Source organism: Chelonia mydas, chromosome 7 (genome assembly GCF_015237465.2).
Source record: "Chelonia mydas isolate rCheMyd1 chromosome 7, rCheMyd1.pri.v2, whole genome shotgun sequence".
Classification (NCBI taxonomy): domain Eukaryota; kingdom Metazoa; phylum Chordata; order Testudines; family Cheloniidae; genus Chelonia; species Chelonia mydas.
In genome coordinates this window covers 114,724,575-114,743,365 of record NC_057853.1, presented here as the reverse complement: position 1 = coordinate 114,743,365, position 18,791 = coordinate 114,724,575, and the positions used below count along the sequence as shown (strand labels likewise).

Sequence of the window (18,791 nt, the reverse complement as noted above, 5' to 3'; positions counted from 1 at the left end):
ACCCACCCACTCCTGCAATAAACCTCTCACCTATGTGTGAGCTATTGAAGTCCTCAAATCATGGTTTAAAGACTTCAAGGTGCAGAGAATCCTCCAGCAAGTGACCCGTGCCCCATGCTGCAGAGGAAGGAGAAAAAACCCCAGGGCCTCTTCCAATCTGCCTTGGAGGAAAATTCTTTCCCAACCCCAGATATGGCGATCAGCTGAACCCTGAGCATGTGGGCAAGATTCACCAGCCAGATACCAAGGAAAGAATTCTCTGCAGTAACTCAGATCCCACCGCATCTAACATCCCATCACTTGTTGTCTAGCTGTCTACATTAACCTTGCAGCAAAGTGCAGCCTGTACGTTCAAACAAAGACTGTGCATATGAAGGGAAGAGGAGTGGGAGGAGAATGCTACTTTGTGGCAGCCAGATGCAGGTGAAGGCACATGTACGTGGTGGTCATTAGCAACAATGAGGAAAAATTCCTTTTTAAAACTCTTTCAGGCCCAAAAGAAAATCCTGCAGGTTGGATGCCGGGTCTGTCTGATACTTTGGCTCAGATGGTATCTCCTCTTTGCTCTTCTCATGAGCGCTACTGGACTTTTTTTTCAGGCCTACGTTTATAGTGCTCCTTATTTTCTCACTGCTGTCCCCCTGAGAAAGGCCTAAAGCACTGACGACAGTATGCGTGTTAATGTTTAGCACAGTGGGGTGTAAAAGAGAGCCAGGGGGCTTTTAATTCCCATGCCAACTGCCACTGCCATGGCTGCTGAATCTGTTCCTATTATAGGGGAGATTTCAAAAAGTTCTAAGGGATTTAGGACCATAAACCCCATTGACAATGAATAGGACTTGTCCTCCTAATTTCCTTAAGTATTTTTTAAAATCCCACCCCTAACCTATAATAATAATAATAATAAATACCAAGTTTCTTGTATAGTTCTCTAGACAGGGCTGGGACAACAGCTGAGGTCACTCTAATGTGGGGGCCATTGTGACAGGGGAGGTCACTCAACCAATCACCGCCCTTCCTCTCCAGCCAAGTTGCATGTTGCTTGTTCTACTGGCTGAAGTGAGTAAGTATCAAGAGGGTGACAGTGCTGTGTGTGCGTCAAGAGTTTTCACTGGCAGATGACCTGGCCTCTAACTGTCACTGCTCTTAAACGCTCCACAGCCCCATGCTACCATTTCAGCTTTTCCTTGTGACAAAGCTCAGAAGGGAGTTCCATTCCAAAAGGCCAGATCAGGTTCACTGGAGCAGGACTCCAACTGAGCAAGGTGAATACCTCCCTCAGGAGCAAGGCGGGAGCATCAGTTGGGGGATATGAGCACCCACCCCCACCCCTGCAGGTATCTCCCCTTTGTTCCCCTGCTTCCATTTAATAATGTATTCAAAATTAATTAAAATGTCAATGAGGGGAAAAAAATTAAGTCACTAAGACAACCTCAACTCTGCCCTGTAGAGAGACTATGCAATAGCCATGTTATTATGATTAAGCATTTTATTGTCTGCAAGCCCATATTAGATAGATCAGGGTCGGGTTTTTTCCTATTTTTCTCCTGGTGTCACTGCAGGGTAGATTTAAAGGTGTTTGGGTGCCTTACATGAGTATTTCCTCCACCTGTAAAATCAGGCATCCTTAGTACCATGAACCCAAACATATGGACCTGAGACGGAGAGAAATTACAGCTAATACATTTTAGAAAACTCTAGAAAGGATCTAAACCAGCTTTTCTGTCAACCACATTATTGGGATTTTAATGTTCAGTATCTCATGATCTGCCAGGGCTAGGAACACAGACAGATTTCTACTTCCTTGTCCGTGATACCTGTTTGTTGCCCAAATAGATCATGGAGTTTTTAGCATGGCACTTAATCCTCAAGGACTGTTGCCCACCCAGTACCACCAGGTAATGTAATTTGGATGGAAATAAAGATACGCATTTGTGGCAGGTTGACTTTTTTTCACTAGTGGTAGCTGTTTGGATTGTCAGAAGCAATCCATGCAGGGCCAGGATCATGCACAGAGTACAAGTGATACCCCAGGAAAATAATAAATGTCCCTTATCACATGGCTCTGCAATTTCTCATGTGAGAATCACTTTCACATAACATGGTGTGTGTGTGTGTATATATGTGTGTATATATATATATACACGTACATGTTGGCAATGTGTGCGATTTATAGCCTTTTGCCCGAGGATCTCAATACTTTTGTAAAAGTTGGTACATGTATTATCTCCATTTTATGGATGGGGGCAACTGGGAGATGGAGAAATGAAGTGACTTGCCCAAATTCAAGCAGCAAGACAGGGAAGTTAGGAATAAAAACCCCAGAAACTTTAAATCCCAATTCCGAGCTCTAACCCCAGTAAATTACGCTGCTTTTCTGTTGTACAATAAAATATTTTGTAAGTTAAATCTTAACTACTCTTCGGTATGTGGGTATACAACAATTTCTCACATAGACAATTACGTCTTACACATTTAATTGTAAGCCACTGACACTGAAAGTCTTACCCATGACTGCTTTTTATTTTTCAGCCGTAAAATAAAATTAGAGTCGAGGCACAAATCATTTTTTTTGTTCAAGCAGCGTAGGGCAATATTGTGCAAATACTTACAGATGAAATTCATTGATAAATAGATTCATAGATTCCAAGGCCAGACGGGACCATTGTGATCATCTAGTCTGACCTCCTGCATAACGCAGGCCATAGAACTCCCCACAAATAATTCCTAGAGCACATATTTTGAAAAACATCCAGTCTTGATTTAAAAATTGACAGTGATGAAGAATCCACAACCCTTGGTAAATTGTTCCAATAGTTAATTACTCTCGCTGCTAAAAATGTAGGTCTTATTTCCAGCCTGATTTTGAATCTTCAGCAGAACTATGAATCACTATCTGAAATTATAAAGTTACTGAATATGTAAGAGTAATAACCATTCATTTCTATCCTTCTACTCTTCTCTCTTCTGGTATATTCTCAAAATAATTTCATTCTCCTTCATCTAGACTAGTTGATCCTTCCTGGATTTGATGAATCTGGTTACATCCTGACTTTACCTGAAAGGAGCAACTTGGGAGACTTTGTTCTGCCTGCGTTCGGGTAATTTGAGAAGCTAACTTATGTTTACTCAAGTGGCTTCTGATAGTCAGATGCTACTTGGGGCTTACTTAAGCTGTACTGAATGTGCATTAATTCCTAGGCTGGCTGACTGTCCAGTGTGAGGATGGAAACCATGAAGAACTTTGTATGCTGAAAGAAAAGGAGTGCTTGTGGCACCTTAGAGACTAACCAGTTTATTTGAGCACAAGCTTTCATGAGCTACAGCTCACTTCATCGGATGCATGCAGACTATTTCTGTGCCATCAGGACAACACAGCACCATGCACATCATTTAGTATTGAAAGAGCAGCTATATGTTTGTGTTCATTGAATCTTTATTGAAAATTTCAACAAGTACCACAATGCAGTTTCTTTTTTAAAAAACAGAGAAAAGAAACAGGGTGTGGGAAGGAGGGAAATGTACTTGTCAATTGTCCTACATCAACCTTTTTTGGATTTAAATGCAATTCACAGCTAGTAACGAAGTCTGACTGTTTTTGTCCTTTCCTTTCAGTCTTTTTCCCCACAATATAACTTAAACTGGAGAGACAGTGGCTCTTAAATTCTGCCAAAATCCTAGTTATTGTCTCAGAATGATAAAGTGGAAATGTTAATTTGATTATTTATATTATAAATCGTGTGTAAATGAATACTGTATTATATATAATTTAAAAACCATTTCCCATTCCATAATTACATTACATACAATATATTATATGCCCCACACACATGCCCCCCCCCCACACGTATATGGATGGAGCAGAGGGGTTGTGCACATGTTTGTGTGTATATAGTCATAACTTCTTGCTAAATGGGAAATTCGATGTTAGCAAGAGACAGCATGCAAAGCAGGCTAATAAAAGATATAAAATTTGGCCCGAGAAACCAGTCTGTTTTACAAAGGGGATCAGCACCTTTAATCTGCATGACAATAATCTTGTCTGAGCTCTCCCTTGACCCTGCTGAGTTTGTGTGAGTATCCCAAGCACTTGCAGACACAGTGCAGTGCATTTCAGCTGTGGATCCCAATACATCTGCAGCCCCCTACCATCTGCACTCATTGTCTGCTCTGCGACCTCACCGAGCATGCATGGCTAAGCTAACGAGTTCTCACTTTGTGCTAAATCACATGTGTTGGCTTTAAAGGAGACGACAGTACAAATGGCCCTTTCGAATGAGCACCTTTTTAAAATGAAATTTTCTTTACAGCTGGTGAATCGAGCTGACAGCCCAACAGAAATATATCACTTTTAGATGGAACCTGTTTAGGAATGGGCAAGAAACAGTAAGATAAATCACAATCGAGGATCAGAATTTCTTTTGTTCTGCCAGTGACAAGGAGATGCTGTTTTGGGGTTAATGGGTGGGGAATTAGTTTTGAAAATTGTTCTATTTCTGTTTGGGAAATGTCTAGAGAGACAAAGTGGGAGAGGTAATATCTTTTATTGGACCAACTTCTCTTGGAGAAAGACAAGCTTTTGAGCGTACACAGAACTCTTCTTCAGGTCAGAGTAAGTGCCAAAGCTTGCGACTCTCACCAACAGAAGAAGTTGGTCCAATAAAAGATATTACCTCACCCACCTGGTCTCTAATATCCAGGGACTGACCTGGCTACAATAGCACTGCGTACAACATGGAAAAGTTCAGTCACTTATGTACTGTTTTGGGCCGTCTTTCTGTTATGGTAAATCCTCTTGGTCAATTCACTCTCTACTCAAAGCTTAGTCTTAGAACAGGCTTGTATAATCTTCATAGGTAACCATATTAATGCCACTTTTTCTAACATTGTCTGAAGTCCATCCTGAATGTCAGTGTCCTAAAACAGCTAGGATTCATCTTCATAGATTGTAAAGAGCTCTCAGGGTAGCTCTGTGGGAGAGGGACCATCTTTTTGTTGTTTGTACAGTGTACTGGTCCGTGGCTGAGGCTCCTAGGCCTACTGCAGTACAAGTAATAAATAATAATAATAGCATGGTCTAGTGAATTGACCACTGAGCTGGGACTCAGGTTCTAACTTTCCTGTGCCGTTAACTTTATGTGGATTTGGGGAAGTCACTCATGGCATTGCCTCCCCTGGAACTAGGACTTGGCTTTGAATCTGTGCGTGCATTTTGTTACCTGGAGATTGTGAATAATTCTGTAAATCCTGGTCCTGTAGTCACATTCACATGGGGTTAATGGGTGAGGAATTACTTTTGAAAATCATTATAATTCTGCTCAGTGTAGTGGTTCAGTGGTCATCCCTCTCAGTCAGGCTCAGAGGGAGGCCACTCTGCCTCACCATGTCAGATAACAACCAGTCAATTAGCAGGCATTGGCTCTGGCCCTCAGGTCGGACAGAGCAGCACACAGTCTATTGTCCAGTCTCTGGCTTGGGCAGACAGCAGTTGACAGTCTAGGGGCTCTGACCCTCTGGGTGGGGCAAAGCAACGAGCAATCTTTAGCTGCAGACTTCAGGCTGGATCAGACAGCAAACACACTCTGGGGCTCGGACCCTCTGGGTGGGATAGAGCAACAAGCCACAAAAAAGGCACAAGTCTTCCAGCCTAGGGTGACCAGACCAGACCCAGGGATGGGGTTGGCAGTAGGGGGACCCAGGCCCACCCTATTCTACCGGGTCCCAGTCCAGGGCCCTAACAGTGGTGGGTGCTCAGGGTGCTCCCGCCACTGAGTAAGGGGGGAAGCCATTGAAACATGTTGACTCGTTTCCCAGCAACATCACCGGACTAATGACTGGTTCCCTGGGCCACTTCCTACCCCACTTCCTTGGCGTGGCTCCATAGTTTTTGGGGCCTCAGACGTCTCAGAGTAAACGGTTGACGGAAGTCCCAGCAACTCCATTCCGCACTAGGTCTCCTCAAGGGCATGGCGCTGCACAGCTCGGTCCCTGGTCTGGAGTTCCACAGAGATGTCTGCCTCCTTCCCTGGCTCCAGCCCAACTGAGCTGGAGGGCCCACCTCATAAACTTCCTGTCTTGCCCCTTTGCTTCTGTTGCAGTGGGCAGGACTGTCTTGGCTCCACCCATTAGGGCCTGTGGGATGGTTCCTCCCCATCAAGATTGGAGGGAGGCCACTGTGCCTCTCTACACTTGGAAAATGTCTAGAGCAGGGGTTCTCACAACAATGTTTTTGGTGGCCTCAGAATGCGGCCACCATCTCTTGCTGGTGGCTGCTCTGACAATTTTTCCTAAAATACTTAAGTAACTTTAAGAAAAACAAATAAATATGCACATATCCATGTCCAAATCATTGTAATTTATTTCATCATCATCATCATGATGTTCCTATTAAGCCCCTGGCGTTTAGGGCAGTGACGAAGCTCCTCCACTCCTGTCTGTTTCTGGCAAGTCTTCCAGTGGTTCCCCAGCTGTGTGTCAGATTTTTCAGCTCGGCTTCCGTAGCTCTTCGCCATGTTGTTTTCGGGCATCCTCATTTTCTCTTGCCTTCAGGTGTCCGTCCTGTTGCTACTCTGCTGATGGAATCAGTTTCCATCCACAGCTCATGACTGATCCATCTCCACCACCTTTAATATTGCCTCACCATCACCAGTACGGATAGTGGGTTATGTTCTCACCTATGTAGAAACGTTCACGTACTTGGGGAGCACCATCAGCCAGGACATCTGGAACCAAATCAAGAGAGCCAGGACATCTTCAGGAGCTTAAATACAGTCTGCAAATCATCAAAATACAACACCAAACTCAAGATTTATCAGAGCTGCGTACTTTCAACACTACTTTATAGTGCAGAATGCTGGGGAATGAGAAAGTCTGACATGTCCAAACTGTCTTCATTCCATACAACCTGCCTCAGAAAAATCCTCTGTATCTTTTGGCCCAGAACAATCTCAAACCAAGATCTATTGACACAGTGCAGCCAAGAGGATCTGAGCACCATCGTTGTAGTTTATTTATGTAGGATTTTTATTGCAGACTCAATAATAAAAATAATGTACAGTTGTCTCTATTCTTTACTGGACTTAAACAGAATAGAAACACAAATAAGTGCTTTGTATGTTCTTGTCTTTTGCTTTTTTTTCAAGATGTGCTAGTTAATAAGTCTGCTGTGAAAAGCGATATTAACAAACATATACATATATCACTTTTCACAGCAGACTTACTCAGCCCTGGCAAGCCGTGGATGGGGAGGTGGATATGGAAGTAGCAGGGGTCAGGGGCACTGGATGTGGGGGGGGTGACGTTGGGGCCAGAGCCCGCCACCATATGGCCAGGGAATGGAGCCTCCCACCCACCACCCAAGGGCTGAAGCCTGACCCCCCACCAGCCCGGGGAAGGTGGGGAACCCACTGGCTGCCTGCTCCTCCAGCTTTTGTCTCCAGAGATGAGCAGGGCCCAACCCCTGCTGGCAGCCCTGGAGGAGGGGGGCCCCCCGCCACCTCCCCCATCACTGCCCAAGAAAAGTCCCTAGTGGCCGCATTTGAGAAATGCTGGCTAGAGAGACAAGGTGAGTGAGGTAATATTGTGCTAAGTTCCATCACAGTGATTTCCCTGGAAGAATTGATTAGCTGGTGGTATCACCTAAAGCAGAGCTATAGCCTCTGATAAAAGCAGTCCATTCTCTCATTTGGATACAACTGATGCGATCAGTGTTTTCTATGCACAAGGCATAGCCATATTCTTATGGGAAAACAATAAAACAAGAAAGAACAAAAGTAAATCTCCAGAAATAAAGGACAGTGTGCGCATCTCCTCTGTAACAGGTTGTATCTGAACTGAACACAAAATGGCATTTGCCTCCAGCAGGCTTCTAGAAATGTAAAGGTCCAGTATGCATAACAATTAAATAACAAATACATAGCTTACATGCGCCACAAAACTCTCTGCAGAGGAAACACAGAATCTTGCAATCCAGTCTAGACAGGTAAGTGAATTAGATGTCTATTTGCAACTTTTAGACCATCAACCTACATTATGTTCCATTATTAATTTGTGATCTTAAACAGTTTTTGAATTTTTTTGTAACCTTTGCCTTTCATGTTTAATGAAATCAGCAAATGAGGCTCCACTCACTGATTATCCCAGTTCAGGGAATCTTTGAGAGAGAGAGAGAGAGAAAAGTAGTTCTTGCTAGTGTTCAGTAACTTTGAGCCAAAATCTGAGATCTGTAATCAAACAAAACTTTGACTGACTGCCAAATATGACTCAAGGTTGAGCTGGTGAATAACTGATTTTTTCGGTTTCCTGGCAGTTTCAAAAATTCAAAAAAGGCTATTTTGGGTCGAACCCAAAATATGGGTTTGTTTGTTTTTTGTTTTTTTTTAATTTTTGGCAAACTGGAGAATTTAAAAAAAATCAGGTCAAAAAATGTTATACAATTTTGAGGTATTTGGCATTTTTATGTTTAATAAAATTCAAGGAAATTTCACAACAAAAAGTCATCTTGAATCAAAAAATGAAAACGTTTTGTTTTGAAACTGTCAAAATGAAATGTTTAGGCTCTTTTCAGAAATTTTTTTAGGTTTGTTTTTACCAAAACAATTTGGTGAAATTGACATGAATCTGCAAAATATTGGGGTCAACCCAAATCTTCATATTTCATCAAAAAAAATTTTTTGCCAAAAAATTTCATCCAACTCTATCCCAGAGACATTGTCTGTATGGGCAATTTTCAGGAAATCTAGTATCAGTGCAGCTCTGCTGGTGATGCCAATGGTGGGAGAACTAGTGTAGATATGATGCCAGCAAATTTTGTTCAGATCTGCTCTTTGTAGATTATTTGGTTCTAAAACACTGGTGCCACATTAGCAGTTCTGATGGGAACTGCTAACGTTAGCTGGACTGATGGGAAATTATTCCACAATTGTCAGTGCAGACGCAGTTATAGTGTCTCATAGCTGAGGAACTGAGGCCCTGACTGAAAATGTGTGTTAGTCCCACTGAAGTCAAGCTGAGGTTAAGCATATGCTTAACTATTTTGCTGAATATGGACCTGAATAAATACAGAAAAAAGTGGGTGAAGCTAAACTCTATGATTCTACTCAAACGTGTATAAATTCCGTCTTAAAATAAAACAGTAGGTAAACATCTCCAAATAGTATCTCTAGAACATAGGCTTAAATCTGGCCCGTTACTGTCTGATAGAATTTCAAGACATCTTCTCCATGTGCTGTTGGAGCTACAGTGCCCTAGAGGTGTGTCTCCAACCTCCCCCACATGTGATGCTCATTGCATTTTTTGGGAGTTTTGTTTTCAAATGGTGTAGTGTTGTTGTCATTACTGCCAGTTATAGGTCTGGATAAACCACAAGGGAAAACCTTGTAAGGAACAACCTCCTGAAGCCAGACATGATTTTTTTGTCCATCTTCTATGTATTTTCCACCTTTTTAAATATGCTTCCCCTCTAATCTATTTTGGCAGTCATGCTTAGAAGATCTTTTCTGATGTGTTCGTATCTTTCACAGTGCAATTATCATCATAGTATCTGAACACTGACCATAGGTACTTGCCAGAAAACAGGCAAGCCCTGAGTGGCATGGGGTGGTGGTGGTGGTGGGTGGTGGTTGTTTTTTGGGAGGGAGGGTAATGGATTTGGGAGTGGGTTGTATGATCAAGGAGCTTTTAAGCTTACATCACCTGACCCAGGAATAGCTATTGTGCTCTGCTTCCATATATGTGCTCTTGGGGGAATCTTCTGTATGGAGAACATGAACAATGAGAGAACTGGGATTGTTTAGTCTGCGGAAGAGAAGAATGAGGGGGGATTTGATAGCTGCTTTCAACTACCTGAAAGGGGGTTCCAAAGAGGATGGATCTAGACTGTTCTCAGTGGTAGCAGATGACAAAACGAGGAGTCTCAAGTTGCAGTGGGGGAGATTTAGGTTGGATATTAGGAAAAACTTTTTCACTAGAAGGGTGGTGAAGCACTGGAATGGGTTACCTAGGGAGGTGGTGGAATCGTCTTCCTTAGAAGTTTTTAAGGTCAGGCTTGACAAAGCCCTGGCTGGGGTGATTTAGTTGGGGATTGGTCCTGCTTTGAGCAGGGGGTTGGGCTAGATGACCTCCTGAGGTCTCTTCCAACCCTAATATTCTATGATTCTATGAATGAGCAGTCACTGACCAGACTACAGATACACAGTAAGGATAACTTTGCATTGTTCATATGTGCCTGCTTTGGGAGCATGGGCCAAACTATGTCCAGTAGACTTAACTTTCCAAACTAATTTTTTAGCTGGATTTTAAAAGGGCAAATTCATCAGACTCATGGTTTGGGTCTGACCAGCTTTTCATTTGCCAGCCAAGCCCACAAAGGCGAATTTCCCTGACTTAACTCACAAATTTCTGAAGGACACAAATGGCTTAATATCCGGAAAATTTAAATTAAACGTGGCAGCATCCCATAAGAAGAGAAAAGAAATTCTAGTATGCATGGAACATTCCTCCATGTTAGTCTGTGTCCAGCATCTGAATTAAAGACCTTTGTTTTGTGTACACTCAGCCATGCTCTCACTGAGGCATTTGTATGTGTTATTTTTTGACAGTTGCCTCTAATTTGATAGATGTGATTAAGGGATTGATTTTAGGATTAGCCATTGTTACTTCTCTGGCCTAAATGGAAATACAATACTCCTTAACTCTCTTTGTTAACCAAAAGGCTGTCAAAGTTGTAGCTAGTTTAGCCCTTTATTTCTGCTATCTGTCTTCAGCAACCTAAAAGGACATTTCTGCTGGCCAGCCAGCAGCATAGACTGAGGAGCTTGGATATAACAATCCCACACGTTTTCTGGACAGATGGAGATAATGTCAGTTTCTTGACATCTCCTTTTATCCCATTACTCCTCCGTTGTGTTGCATCTATTTTCTGTCTGTATGAATTACCTTGATAGCCTAGTTAATTCTGTGTACTATTTGCATTCACTTGGTTACAGTTAGTGGAGCAATTATTTAAAAATAATAGTAAAATTAGGACATTTTTTTCAGCTTCTAGAATTCTTGATTAAGAGCATCTTTGCAGCTCCCACTTCATATTATTTCCATCAGGTTTCTCATCTCCATCAGTTGTTACTATTGTTTAAAAAAAAAAGTTTGTTTTTGCACAAGATTTTTTAAAAAAACCTCTAATATTTTCCATGCTGCATTTAAGAAAATAAAATTAATGCCCTGGGTGATTAGGGCCTGATATTGCAACCTTTCCTCACTTATGCTCCAATTAGCAACATGTTTAAGCATGTGCTCAACTTTAAGCATGTTGTTGACCTGACTGAAGTCAATGGCACTACTCACATGCTTAAAGTTAAATATGTACTTAGTACTTTGCTAGACTGAGGCCTTGAGTCCTGATTCAAAAAGCATTTAAGCAAATGCATAAGTCCATTGCTTTTCAGCAGAATACTTAAAAACATTCTTAAAGTTAAGCATGTGCTTAAGTCCCTTTGACTTAAAACATATTTATCAATTAAATGGTCTCTGTTATATAAGAAAAGCCCTGCTGTTTTCTTGTATTCACCATCTAATCTAATTTTTATTCTTGTTGATGTGTTATCTCTAAATTAAAGTCATGGGTTGAGTGTGGTCTAGTGGCTAAAATACGGAACTATGAATCAGGATTCCTTGGTTCTGTTCCCTGCTCCACCACTGATGCTCTGGTTCACCTTGGGTATGTCACTTAACCACTCATCTGCAGTGATAGTACTTACTGTCTTAGTAAAGCTCTTTGACATCCATGGACACAACTTGTTGCTGTAGAAGTGCTAAGTATTGTTTTAGCATAAAAATGGATCCCTTCAAAGTTTGTTTGCTACGTGTATATTTGAAAGAATACTGTAGATGTTGTGATACTTACGATTAATTATTACAGAAAATTTAAAATTAAAAGGCTGAGGTAAAGCATCATAGAAGTTAGAGCTGGAAAAGACCTATTGGGTGATCCATTCCCTCCCGTCCTTAATTTGTGACAGGGCTTGACAGGGTTGAGCCCTGGCACCTCTAGGCTTGGCAGTTCGTAGCTCTGGCACCTCTGGGCTTGCTGCATCAGTTCTGAATGTAAAAAAATTGCTTGAGTCCTGGCACCTCTTTCATTACAAATGAAGCACTGAGTCCATCCATCTTTCAATATAGGTTCAAGCTCTCTTAATTTCTGCTGAGGCCAACGACATACACACACTCTGTAGCCTATATGCCTCAATATAGCTGTGTATTAGCAGTTCTTACAATAAGAGCTGCTATTAGAGATTTCCTTCAGTGTCCTTTGGACCTGCAATTTGCATCAGGGATCCATGTATAAACCTTTCTCATTATTGTAGCAGTCTGCCAATGAGCGGCTGAATGTTTGAAATTATCTTGTGTGTTCATAGGCCCAAGAAATAGCATGATTTTGGTCAACCTCTAACTTTCAGTAAGCACCATAGGATTCTACAGGCCAACTTCTCAGCTAGCATAAATTGGCAAAATGCCATTCAAGTCAATGGAGCTGCAGCCACTTAGACCAGCCCTAGACACCAGAGATGGAAAGAATCTCCTGCTTTAACCCCTGGTAACAAAAGAACTTTAACCCACTGTAAGATAGCAATGCCTGCAAAAGTATCCCCATGGACTAGGTGGTATCGCTTCCATCTGACCCAAGCCAGTTCACTTTCATACAGACCCCTGACAGGGTCTGGAACTGGGAATTAATGAGACTGCAGAGTGTTTCTGGATGAGACACTGAGCGGAGAATCACCTGTGTGATGATGACACTGTAGCATGTGTAGATAAAGCCTTAGACCTAAGTATCTTACTAATAGTACAATCAGTTTAATGGCACCTGTGGCTTAGTGGATAGCACACTGGACTGAGACTCAGGAAACCTAGGTTCTATTCCATTGGGTAGCAGGGTTACCCTGGGCGAGTCGCATCGTCACTGTATGCCTCAGTTTCCCCGTATGTAAAGTGGAGATCATGATATGGCCCTTCTTTGTAAAGGGCTTGGAGATCTTCTGATACAGGAGATATTGTTGACTGTTTTCAATCTGACCAGCTCGTCAGAGTTCAGGGCCCTGGGGATGTACCAGTTCGAAGTTGAAATTGATGGAATCTGGTATTTTCTTTGAGACAATCTTGTTTATTTCCAAGGAATGTACAAACTCCTGTGTCTCCAAACGCAGAAGGAACCAAGAACAAAAGGAGCAGTTTCTTGGCTTACCAGTCCACAAGACTCTTTAGCCAATACCAGACCCAAAAACACTCTAGCTTTTTCCAGGGTCACACTGTGCTCACAAGCTCCTGCTTGGTTTTCTTGCCCTCCCTTCCCCGACCTGTGTTGTTGTGTGATCTCTCTTCCCACACCTGCCTACCCAAAACAATACCCAGCCAAAAGCTCCTGGGCAGGTTCACTTATCCCTTTTGACTTAGATTGGGGTTTATGCTTACAGTTATGTTAACTGACAGGTGAGTGCACACCTATCCATCTCAATGAGATTTTAACTCAACCCATAACAAGGTTTCAGCCAGCTCATAACGATATATTTAAGATCTAATTATTCCTGCTCCAGCTCAGCTTGGTTCTGGTCTGGGGCAATCTGTACTTGTCTGTTAACCCCTTTTTATGGGTTCTATCTTAGATATGTTTCAGTAAAGTAACTTTTTCTATATCTTCACCACTTTTGTTACAACTGGAATATCTCATGTCATTCTGTTGAAGAGGTAATTTTCCTTTCTCTGAGTTACATGCTGCTTGTTCCTCTAAGACACTTGCCTTTCAGATGCTCAATTGTGTTGTAAGTCCATAGGAGTCTTTGTTGTTATCAATTGGTAGGGTAGGGAGGATGGTTTTGTGGCTAAGGCACTGGACTGGGACTCAGGAGATCTGAGTTCAGTTTTCTGCTCAGTTACAGACTTCTTGTGTGACCTTGAGCAAGTCACTTAATCTCTCTCTGCCTCAGTTCCCCATGAGTACAGTGGAGATAATGGCCCTGCCCTACCTCCCAAGGAGGTTATGACGATGAAATACACTAATAATTAGAAGAGGCTTCGATACCATAGTAAAGGAGAACATGTGGCTACCTAGACAGATAGGATGAGGCCCTAAGTGCAGGGAACCCAAGTACAAGGCTAGACATTTTTTTAATATAAGCCATGCATTGTAAGAACTCTTTTAAGCAAACCCATGAACGGAAGCCAGAGCCCAGGACAGAGATTCTTATCACATTTTTCATTGTTTATGGCTTTTTAGGATTTTTTTTCCTACTCCCCATTGTTTGCAATGACTCTCAGGGAGCCTTAAAAATAAACCATATTTCCCCACCGGCTTTGTTCTTTTCCATTTTGGCAAGCCTTGATTTCCTGCCCTTCTAGAACAGCCTGAGACAAAAGCGGCCCTTTTTCTTTGTTTATTTACTTCCTCCCTGTTTGTGTTCAAACATCACCTCACCTGTGGGAACAGGGTTTAATAAGGAGCTGCTGCTGCAGTACTAGCAGAGGGCACACAAGAGCACAACATTATTTTCATAGGGGCCTACATAAATTAACCTTTTGTTTTAGGGTGTGAGAGTGTGAGTGAGTGAATATATTAGTGAATGAGTGGTGGATTCTACCATGCATGGGTGACATTAATACTTAGATTCCTGAAAATGCTAGATTATGGTACAGAATAGCCTAGACGATTCTGGGGCACTGGATTGGAAGAAAAAGGCTACCTCCACACAGCAATCAAAGACCCACAGCACCAAGTCTGAGCTCAGGCCAGCTGATTCTGGTTTGTGGGGCTCAGGCTGCAGGGCTAAACATCGCGGTGTAGACCCTGCAGTTCAGCCTACACCTGTATGTCTTCACTGCTATTTTCAGCCTCGCAGGCTGAGCCTCGTGAGCCCCAGTCAGCTGACCTGGGTGCTGGGGATAGATCTACACCGCCATTAAACACCCACAGCTGGCCCAGATCAGCTGACTTGGGCTCGTGGGGCTGTAAAATTACTGTGTAGATGTTCAGACTCGGGCTCTGAGGCCCCATGAGGCAAGAAGATCCCAGACCCGGGCTCCAGCTTGAGCCTGTACGTCTACACCGCAGGTTTTAGCCCCACAGCCTAAGCCTCAGGAGCCTGAGTCAGCTGATCTGGGCCAGCCACGGCCCTGCCACAGATCTTTTATTCCAACATAGACATCCCTTTGAGGCTCAGTGCTGTGGGTCTTTTATTGCTGCACAGATGTAGCCTAAGAGATCTGAGTTCTATTCCTGGCTCTGCCACTGACCAGCTGTGTGACCTAGAGCAAGTCAGCTCCCCTCTCTATGCCTCTGTTTCCCTCTCTGTACAATGGGGATAAACTATACTTATGCTTCATTTATAAACCACTGAGATATCTGGGATGGAAAGTGCTATGTCAGAACTAAATATTTGCAATTATTCTGTAGACTGAATTACATCCCTTTCTAAATGAAACTTAAAATATACACAGTTGTTTTTAAACCAGATGACTTGTCAGTGAATTTCAGCAGCAAAACGCCTTGCGTCTGATTTGTTTTAAGGCTTATTTTGATTTTGATACCTAAAGTTATTTAAAGTGACACTGACTAACAACTTAGAATGTGTAAATATTTAAGGAATATTAAAATCCATCCAGTTATCTGCTCAACCATGTCTACCTCTCTATCAATATTGGATGTGTGGGTTTCTACCTTGTTACTCATGGTGGCATTATATAAAGTTAGGATGTAAAAACGTATTCATTGAAAAGGGAAGGGCATAGGCACAGATAGCTTTTTATACTGCCAGGCATTTCACACTGCAAGGAGGGATTAATTTTTAACTACCTGGCCCTTATTTATAACATCTTGGGTGAAACTGAATTCATCTGCCTACAACCCAGCTAATCGTATGATGGGAGCCAGGTCTGGGAAGGTGAAATTCGCCCTACAGCCTATGACAGGGAGTGGGGCTACAGCTGCTATTCTATCCTATGGTCACAGCCCCTCCTCACAGTCAGAGCCCCATATTCTCCCCAGCCTGCATGTGATGTTAGAGGCACTGGATTCGATATCCACCCACCCCAATGTCACCATCTCAGAACCTGCCCCAAAGATCCCAGAGGATAAAGAGTCCTCCCCAGAGACACGGGCACAGCTACTCCTCTCTGTCCCCACCTCTGGAGAGGTCAAATGTGGGTTATAAGTGGGAAGAGGACCTCCTGTGATTATCTCTAGCTACTCTGCATCCCAGGAAGCTTTCCCAAGGTTCCCCTGAAGTTGTACACTAATTCAACTGTTCACAAGGAATCGCCTGCCTCTCGTGACCTTATTCAGTTTAACACACTCTTCTCCCCTTCCCATTCTGCCAGGACAGACTCCAACGCTTTGGAGCCCAGTGACCTTCAGGACCCTTCCCTCTGGAGAACTGACCCACAAAGCAAAGAATCATGAGTGCTGTTTAGCTCAATCTGTGCTTTGCTGCATGTCTGTAATTCAGAAGAAGTGGGAGGATTTGCTGAAGACAGAGAATGCCTCTTACGCATAAGAATCAAAGAGGGAGTGTAAAGACTTAAAACCTGAGGGAGCAGCAGGTGTTTGTGTATGATGGCAAACTTCAGGGCAAGTGATGCAAAGCCAGCCAAACATCCAGCAAGGCCAGTTATTAGCCCAGACTGAGGAATCCAACTTACTTTGACTGTGCTGTAATCTTCGTATATAACAAAAGCCGTCCTTGCCTTCACTTCCATAAGCCACGTTGTGCTGCTGCTCAGTCCACTAATCAACCACTGGGTTTCTAACAACCTAATTATTCCCGCTACCTTCTTGCAATTTTGCTTTTATGAATTTAGTTTGAGTTTAGCTAGCTGGCCAGCTGAGCCTCTGTCCTGCTTGTTAAGCAGCCGCTCCTTTGCTTGTTAAAGAGCTGAGTATCTCGCAAATGCAATGATTAATAAAATGATTGATACATATGGAACACCCAGTGAATGTTCTGCATGTGACTAATAGAAGCCAAGGCACGTATCATTGATGCTCTGTGCAAGTGACATGGCTTTCCTTTTCTCCGGGATATTATCTTAAAGACTAATCTTTATAAAAAGCAAATACATTTTAGTGAGGGTGAAAAATATACTTTACACATTGGAATTTACCTGTCTGGATTAGATGCATGGAATTGGTTGCATTACACAGTCTTGGTCCTGATATGCTTATAATATTGGCACTTAGTTGCATTTTGACAAGCCAAGTTAATTACTGACACTCAACCTGACTGAAAGGTCACCTGCAAAATCAAACAAAAATTGGGTTGGGTCTCTTTTATGTGCCTCTTTATGGTCCATAAAGAAGGACCAGGGAAGATTTTTGTTTGTATGTTCTATTTTTAACCGGGATTGATTTGAGTTTTCTTTCCTGCTTAGAACATAAGAATGGCCATTCTGGGTCAGACCAAAGGTCCATGTAGCCCAGTATCCTGTCTTCCAACAGTGGCCAGTGCCAGGTGCCCCAGAGGCAATGAACAGAACCGGTAATCATCAAGTGATCCATCCCCTGTTGCCCATTCCCAGCTTCTGGCAAACAGAGGCTAGGGACACCATCCCTCCCCATCCTGGCTAACAGCCACTGATGGACCTATCCTCCATGAATTTATCTAGTTCTTTTTTGAACCCTGTTATAGTCTTGGCCTTCACAACATCCTCTGGCAAAGAATTCCACAGGTTAACTGTGCGTTGTGTGAAGAAATACTTCTAGGGCTGTCGATTAGTCGCAGTTAACTCATGCAATTAACTTAAAAAAATTAATTGAGATTAAAAAAATGAATCATGATTAATAGCACTGCTAAACAATAAAATACCAATTGAAATTTATTAAATATTTTTGATATTTTTCCACATTTTCAAATACTGATTTCTATTACAACACAGAATACAAAGTGTACAGTGCTCACTTTATATTATTATTTTTTATTACAAATATTTGCATTGTAAAAATGAAAATCAAAAGAAATCATATTTTTCAATTCACCGCTTACAAGTACTGTAGTGCCATCTCTTTCTTGTGAAAGTGTAACTTACAAATGTAGATTTTTTTTTGGTTACATAACTGCACTCAAAACCAAAACACTGTAAAACTTTAGAGCCTACGAAGTCCACTCAGTCCTCCTCCTTGTTCAGCCAATCGCTAAGACAAACAAGTTTGTTTACATTTACGGGAGATACTACTCCCTGCTTCTTATTTACAGTGTCACCTGAAAATGAGAACAGGCATTCGCATGGCACTTTTGTAGCCAGCATTGCAAGGTATCTACATGCCAGATATGCTAAACATTTGTATACCCGTTCATGCTTCGGCCACCATTCCAGAGGACATGCTTCCATGCTGATGATGCTTATTAAAAAAAATAGTGCATTAATTAAATTTGTGACTGAACTCCTTGGGGGAGAACTGTATGTCTCCTGTTCTGTTTTACCCGCATTCTGCATATATTTCAAGTTATAGAAGTCTCGGATGATGACTCAGCACATGTTTGTTTTAAGAACACTTTCACAGCAGATTTGACAAAACGCAAAGAAGGTACCAATGTGAGATTTCTAAGGATAGCTACAGCATTCGACTCAAGATTGAAGAATCTGAAGTGTCTTCCAAAATCTGATCGGGACGGGGTGTGGAGCATGCTTTCAGAAGTCTTAAAAGAGCAGCACTCCAATGCAGAAACTACAGAACCCGAACCACCCAAAAAAAAGAAAATCAACCTTCTGCTGGTGGCGTCTGACTCAGATGATGAAAATGAACATGCGTCGGT

The 18,791-nt window shown here is 42.3% G+C and overlaps 1 long non-coding RNA gene across 5 annotated transcripts in view; it reads right to left on the bottom strand.

The window, feature by feature from the left end:
• The window catches only part of LOC119566821, a 65,367-nt gene that overhangs the window by 8,620 nt on the left and 37,956 nt on the right, over window positions 1-18,791 (bottom strand). For 2 of the 5 annotated variants that reach the window (XR_005226225.2, XR_005226226.2), the window contains one exon: window positions 3,649-6,722. The exons of 1 other annotated variant lie outside the window; for it this stretch is intronic. This is a non-coding gene — a long non-coding RNA (uncharacterized LOC119566821). Of the gene's footprint in view, window positions 1-3,648; window positions 6,773-18,791 lie in introns of those variants that run through there. 2 more of the 5 variants (XR_006292560.1, XR_006292558.1) reach the window with 2 other exon arrangements.